The 7,732-nt window shown below is 45.2% G+C and overlaps 1 pseudogene; it reads left to right on the top strand.

The window, feature by feature from the left end:
- The first annotated feature begins 640 nt into the window (after positions 1-640).
- Positions 641-1,422, top strand: Ranbp1-ps2 (RAN binding protein 1, pseudogene 2; annotated as a pseudogene).
- Positions 1,423-7,732: the final 6,310 nt, after the last annotated feature.

Here is a 7,732-nt window from a genome sequence, read left to right as displayed (position 1 = left end):
GTACCCCTTCAAGCTAATCCAGGAGAAGTGTGGACTTGAAGAAAGCAATTTTCTGTATCAATCCAGGAATGAAAGTACTGGCAGGTGACAGCTTTCTCCAACTGAACTCTCAATAGTTGGGGCAACATAGGCTTTTTTAAAAATGAGGTGCTTTCTTTCTGACAAGCTGACTCATTAACGCAGCTGCCTCTGTTCCCTTAGATTCATGAAGCCCGTCATATTGCATCCTTATTTTTTTTTCCCATTTGAGAAATTGTATATTTTCTAACTAACGTTTCCAGAGTTCTTTCCCACAGCCTTAAGAGCTGTCCTGAAGGTCCCAGCATTTACCATTAGCCAAACCTTTGCCTCGCAGACTCATTCTGTCTCAGGTTATCATGGAGTCTTTAAGGATAACAGGGAGGACATTCCTTGGAGGAATGTGAAAATATGTACCTTAGTATACAAACAAGCTTTATGCTCATGGCAGCCATCCACACTCATGGAGGTCCATGTCATAGTGGCAGGAACTATGTCATTCTGTCCCTACCAAGACCATGCTGGACCAGCACTTCAGTCTCACTTCTGCATCTGTCTTCATCTCTTTGCATTTGCTTGTGAAAGAATAAAAAATACACCCAAGGCCAGAGTCAGACGCGGAGGAAAGGAGCTGCGACTAGCCGCCCAGAGGCCGCCAAGCCAGCGACGCCTGAGCTAGTCGAGCCCAGTCGCCGCGCCCTCATGGCGGCCGCCAAGGACAGTCACAAGGACCACGATACTTCCACAGAGAATACAGATGAGTCCAACCAAGACCCCCAGTTTGAGCCAATAGGTTCTCTTCCTGAGCAAGAAATTAAAACTGGAGGAAGATGAAGAGGAACTTTTTAAGATGCGTGCAAAGCTGTTCTGGTTTGCTTCAGAGAATGACCTCCCAGAATGGAAGGAGCGAGGCACTGGAGACGTCAAGCTTCTGAAGCATAAGGAGAAAGGGACCATCCGCCTTCTCATGAAGAGGGACAAAACCTTGAAGATATGCGCCAACCACTATATCACACCAATGATGGCGCTGAAGCCAAATGCTGGCAGTGACCGCGCCTGGGTCTGGAATACCCACGCCGACTTTGCTGATGAGTGCCCCAAGCCTGAGCTGCTCGCCATCCGCTTCCTAAATGCTGAGAACACACAAAAGTTCAAAACAAAGTTCGAAGAATGCAGGAAAGAAATTGAAGAGAGAGAAAAGAAAGGACCAGGCAAAACTGATAATGCTGAAAAGGTGGCTGAGAAGCTGGAAGCCCTTTCAGTGAGGGAGGCCAGAGACGAGGCTGAAGAGAAGTCTGAGGAGAAGCAATGAATCATTCTGTCCTTTTCCTTTCCTTTTCTTTTTAAAACTTTGCCCCACCCTTTAAGGTTTGTTTTTATTGTTTTTTTTTTTAACAAGGGACTTTATAAAGAACTGAATTTAAAAAAAAATACAGCCAAGATGTCAGAAGTTGAAAAATGCTAAAATGCTATCTCGCCCCTAAGGAACCCTAAATACCTCAAATTCCAGACCCTGCTCTCTATCTGTAAGTAGGAAAAAGGTCACATTTCTTGAGCCTGCTCTCCTAGGAACTAGATAAAAGGGCTTAAGATAAGTACGTGATTCTGACCTAGTAAAGATAACAGGAGGCTTCTCCCAGGAACTAGCTGACACAAAGTTAGATTACAATCTTAAAAGCAATCTTGAGAGACAAGAAGCTTCTCCTTGTGATCTTTCACTGGTATTCTCAACATTTTCCAATGATGCCATCACTACCCCCTTGGGTTATGGTTTCTTCCTTTAAATACCCCTTCTCTCAGCTACTCAGTGTCAAACTCCTCTACCCCTGTGTGGGATACCAGTCTCGACCCCAGTGCACTGGTTCCTACCAATAAACCTTGTGCGATTACAGCAAGGACTCACATGAGTTCTTGGGGGGTCGCATCATCCCAAGGCTTGAGTGAGGGTCTCCCCTCTCCGGGAGTCTTTCACCTGTATCTCCGCCTGCCCAGAAGTTCAGACTGTTCTGCCCCAGTTCCAAGCTGCCATCCCTTTATTATGCAAAAAGCCACACCCCTTAATCTGTTGGCTTTGGGAGCTAAGTGGTTTTTCCTACAATATCTCTATGTTCTGCCCACCCAAGCAGCATATCCTACACCCCTGCAGTGAAGCAGAACATGGGCCCACAACTGATGCTACAATGTGGCCCATGCCCTGCTGATGCATACCCCTGCTGCTGTCCCACTCAGACCTACACCAGAGCTCCAGATTAGACAAGGACCTTGAGTAACCCCTGACATTAGTTTAGACCCAGGCTTCTCTCATCCATTCTCTCTCTTTCTCCCTCCCTCCCTCCCTCTCTTCCTCCCCTTCTCCCTTGCCCCACCTCCTACCCCTCTCTCTGTGTCTCTGTCTCTGTCTTTCTCTGTCTCTCTCTGTCTCTCTCTCCTTCTTCTTCTTCTTCTTCTTCTTCTTCTTCTTCTTCTTCTTCTTCTTCTTCTTCTTCTTCTTCTTCTCCTTCTCCTTCTCCTCCTCCTCCTCCTCCTCCTCCTCCTTCTTCTTCTTATCCTCTTCTTCTCTTCTCTCCCTGACCCCTTTCTCCTTCTTTCCTCCTCCCCCTCCCCCTTCGCTCTAGCTGCTTTAATCCTTCATTCTCAGTTCCTGGCTCCCTTACCCCTTTGACTTTTAATAGCACTCTTCAGACTTGTTTTTCTGAGCTCCTGCAGCCCGCCCAACCAACTGGCCCTCTGCTTTCTGCCACACCCCGAGCCCCGCAGACCTGCCACATGGCTCTGTGTGGTTCAGGCTGAAAAGTGGGCCAGGTGCTTGTTCTCTCCCACCGACGTGCCTAACTCCAGCAACGATGCTGCTATGGGTACTGCCTGACTCCCTCTAATATGGTACCACTCTTCTCTTCCTGCTCTACTTTTAAGGTATACACCTTCTACCAATACCTGCCAAAAAAAAAAAAAAAAAAAAAAACAAGCTGGGGGGAGAGAAGGGGGACTGAGGAATGAGGACCGGCTGCCAGAGCACACGACCCACAGCATGGCAGAGCAGGTCCCTCCCACACACACTGCATCTAGGCGAAAAGAGCCCACCAAGCAAAGACAATAGATAAGATCTTACTGCTGAGAAATCTTTAACCCAAAATTCTTCACGCTTCTCTATTTAAATGTTTATTTTTCTTCCTAGCATTCATGCCTTCTATCCTAAAATTGTCCTAAGATTTTTTAATTTGTTTAAAATTTCTTTTAAGTTTCAAAGATCATATTTAATCTACTCCCATAGGTCAAACCAACTATGCTGATAACCATTATTTAATCCTTAATTAGCAACTAGTTTCCTTTTACAGACAAGCTGTTATTGCCTATCCCAAATACATAATTAACATGGTATTTTCTTCTTCAGCCATCCAAAGCAGATAAATCCTCAACTTTTCCCTCTTATTTCCTTTATATAACACAGATCCAGGGCTAAATTCCTCAAGCAACCTTGCTTTTTTTTTTTTTTTTTCAGGACCGTAACTGTTGGTTTTCTGTCTAAGCTCCACCCCCACAGCTACCTGGCAGCATGCTCCGCCCCACAGTTGCCTGGCAACAGCCAGCTGTGCCTGACTATATAAGGGGCTGCTTGCTCCCCCCTTCCTCTTACTTCTCTTGCTCTCTCTTTGCTCTCTTCTCTTCCCTGCTCTTCCCCTCTTCCCTATCCCTTCTGTCTACACCCCCCTTTCCCTCCAAGTTCTCATGGCCGGCCTTTGTTCCTCCCCCCTTCTACTCTTCTCTCATTAAACCTCTCCACATGTAACCATACTTATCTGGGCTCCAGCCGAGACTTCTATCCCAACATTGGTCCTAACGATAGCAACAGACCATAATGTGCTCCCAAGCAAACTGTTCCAAGCTTAACATACACGACTCGCTACCCTGTTGGGGTTCTGCTCCTCTGTTGTGATTACTCTACAGTTTTATCTCTACAAAAGGGGAAAAGACAGCACTGCTGCTGAAAGATCCCCGTTTGATATTAGTGCAGCCATTTCTTAAGAATGAGAATCTTTTAAGCTGGTTCTTGCTTAGCCCCTAGACATTAGACAATAGACCAGAAAGTACAGAAAGCACATTCCCACCCACTCTCTAGGAAGCTGCCTGACCATAAGAACAGATGGTATAGATCGTATTTACTACAGGACAATTACAAGGCAGGAAACACCTCCGGGAAGCTGACTGACCACTATAGATTGTACTGCAGGACAAAAAACATTTGTCAAGTCAGACGTCCTTGGTACTGAAATGGCTGCATTGATATGGTTGCAGCCTTGTCCTGGGAACTCTGGAAAACATCTGCCTAGTCAGATATCCTTGGCACCGGAATAACTGAGCTAATGAAGCTGTGTGACTATATAAACTGTACATTTCTGCTGTTTGAGGCTCTTCACATCCCTCCTGCGTGAGGACCGTGTCGAGCCCCAATGCATTGGTATCCCAAAGTAAACCTCTTGTTTTTACATCAAGACTGAGTCCCTCGTGTTTGTGGGGTGGTGGGTGTCCTCGGAATTGGAGCAAGAGTCTCCTCAATCTGAGGGTCTTTCATTGCCACAGACCAGACGGAGCCTGCCCAACCCACCATCTCCTTGAACCTGCCAGCAGCAATGAAGCTGCCTTTGTCCAGACACACCATCTGACTAAAGACTTCTGAGACAGACTCTGAGACCCACAGATGACAGCCTTGGGACCTTCCACCAACAGATGAACCCTCTTGTCTGCACCTAATGGCTACCAAACTTGAGGAAACTTAAATGATGTCTATGGAAAACCAATGTTAATACCCTCACTAACTATTCAACCTACTGAACAATTTATTTTTTCAATAACCCCTTGTCTTCCTAGCCCCCACCCTTTGTTACCCCTCTGACTTAGTTGTGTTTTATTTTTATACTTACTCCCCACCCAACCCAAAATTTTCACTACAAATAATGTAAGAGACAGTCCCTCTGATGACACCTCTCCTTTAAGAAAAGAAAAGGAAGAGCTGTGGGACAACAATAGCCTGAGCAGGTTCAGAGTCCCTGGCACCCAGGCCACATGAGATGGTAGGTGGCTCACTTATCCCTGCCAGATTCCTGACGTAGAACATGTGACCACACTCCCCACATCAGTGGAGTAGCCCAGAACAGAGGTCACCATGCTAATGAGGTATCTAGAGGCCCTGAGGGTTTAGCCAATAATCTTCCCCTCCCGGACATTCCTTCCGGCAAAACGTATTTAACCTCTGGTCCACCCTGAGGAACTGGTATGCATGTATTTTCCACAATGAACAGTCAATAAATGGTATGGATAAACATGGGCTGTCTCTTCCATCGAAACCACCATGGAGAGAGAGCATGGAGAAGGCACTTGCTACAGAGCACAGCCTAAGTCTCCTGTAGAAGGCCTCTCTGTGTTTCCAGACAACCATCACTAAGCTCAGGACAAGCACTACCAACGAGCTAAGCCAGAACTGCCATTTCCCCTGGCCCTGGTCTAGTTGCTATTCTCAGCCACGAGCTCCCAATAGTCCTGGCCTCATTGCAGGCCCATGGACCCCTGATCCTTTGATCCCAACTCCTCTGTGCAGCACCCCAGCAGCAACCAGATTCCTGAGAATCAAAGAACCCCAACTTCAACCTGCCTCATCTTAGACTGTGTTCTCCCACCCCCTGAGCTTCCCCAAAACCCAGCACCCAATGGCAGCAGAACAGGGAGATGCATTCAGGCACTGAATCTAATAGAAGAGAAAGTGGGAACAGCCTTGAACACATTGACACAGGGGAAAATTTCCTGAACAGAACACCAATGGCTTAGGCTCTAAGATCAACAATTGACAAATGGGACCTCATGAAACTGAAAAGCTTCTGTAAGGACATTGTCAATAAGACAATCTGGCAACCTACGGATTGGGAAAAGATCTTTACCAACCCTACATCCAATAGAGGGCTAATATCCAAAATAAAGAAAACCAAATAACACAATTAAAAAATGGGGTATAAAGCTAAACAGAGAAATCTCAACTGAGAAATCTCGATTGGCTGAGAAACACTTAAAGAAATGTTCAACTTCCTTAGTCATCAGGGAAATGCAAATCAAAGTGACCCTAAAATTCCACCTCACACCAATCAGAATGACTAAGATCAAAACTTAGGCGACAGCAGATACTGGCATGGATGGGAGAAAGAGGAATTCTTCTCTATTTCTGATGGGACTACAAACTGGTACAACCACTTTGGAAATCAATCTGGAGGTTCTCAGAAAATTGGGAATTGCTCTACCTGAAGACCCAGCTATACCACTCCTGGGCATATACCCAAAAGATGCTCCAACCTCTAACAAGGACACATGCTCCACTATGTTCATAGCAGCCTTATCTACAATAGCCAGAAGCTGGAAACAACCCAGATGTCCCTCAAAGGAAGAATGGATACAGTACCTCCTCTAAGTCTGATTAACACTTTCTGTGTGAGGAGACACCTCACTGTCATTGTGATTAGTGGTTTCAACCATAATTTTCATGTCTCTGTTAGCCACATGCACAGGTCTTTTGCCCATTCTTTCATTGGGCTCTTTGTTTTACTAGAGGGTTGAGTTCCTAATCAATGTTGCATATTAATCTCTTATCAGGTGTGCATCTATAGACATTTTTTCTTAGTCCATAGATGTCTAACACTGTGTGGGACTACTCCCATGTGCTCCCATTTATGCACTGCTTCTGTTGCCTGTGTTTTGGGGGATCAAATCTAAACAATACCCCCCAGACCAATGATGTCATGCCCATGTTTTCTTTTATTTTAACTTTGAGAAAGGGCCTCGTTGAGTTGCCCAGACTGCATTTGAATTCATTCTGTAGTCCAACTGGTCTTGGACTTACAGCCCTCCTGCCTTAACCTTCCACGTAGTCGGGACTGAATGCTTATGCCACCAGGTATGACTCATATTTTAATTTTGACAGATATTACATTAAACTTGTAGATATCCTTGGGCCATAAGACTATGTGCCTCATTCATGAGCCCAGAAGACCAACCAGGAGCAGACTTCAATGCAATCACGTTAGGGTCTCTTTATTACAAACTCAAGCTTGGGCTTACTCACCGCCTTGGTGAAGCAGCCCTGAACTCTTATCGAGACAAGGTCTTATAGGAAGTGGGAGTGAGTGAGGGGTGCCCATCCTGGCAAGCATCTAATTGAATGAATATTGTAAGATGACAGGCAGGTGCTCTAAAGCAAGACCATGAAGAATCACAAATGGTCTGAAAATACAACTAAAACAATCAGACTAATCTTCAATTGACTGTTGCTAGGGAGAGACTCAGTCCAAGGACAAGTCCTAAGGTCCTTCCTGGTACTTGGGTACAGTTTGGGTTCAGCTGAAGGTCGAGTCTCAGGATTTTCTTTTCTTTTCTTTTTTTCTTTCTAAGATAAAATCCAGTCCCAAGAAGGAGTAAGTTTGGCCTCTCAAGACCATTTTAACATTAGTGCTTCAAATGCATGGACAAAATATTCTGTTTTTTTCTATGCATCTATTTAAATTTTTTTTGATTCATGTTCTGAAGTTCAGGCAGCCTTACCTACCTGACCAAATGTATCTCCTAAGGGTATGTAGGGGTGGGAAACTGTCACAATGAGATTTTTCTCCTAATTTATCTTTTGGAAAATTAAACATTACTCGTGCTTGTTAAAAAAAAATGAGGTGCTTTAGTGGAC

This window comes from Rattus norvegicus, chromosome 12, assembly GCF_036323735.1.
Source record: "Rattus norvegicus strain BN/NHsdMcwi chromosome 12, GRCr8, whole genome shotgun sequence".
NCBI lineage: Eukaryota > Metazoa > Chordata > Mammalia > Rodentia > Muridae > Rattus > Rattus norvegicus.
The sequence above is the reverse complement of the archived record's forward strand: the minus strand, read 5'-3'. Positions and strand labels throughout refer to the sequence as shown.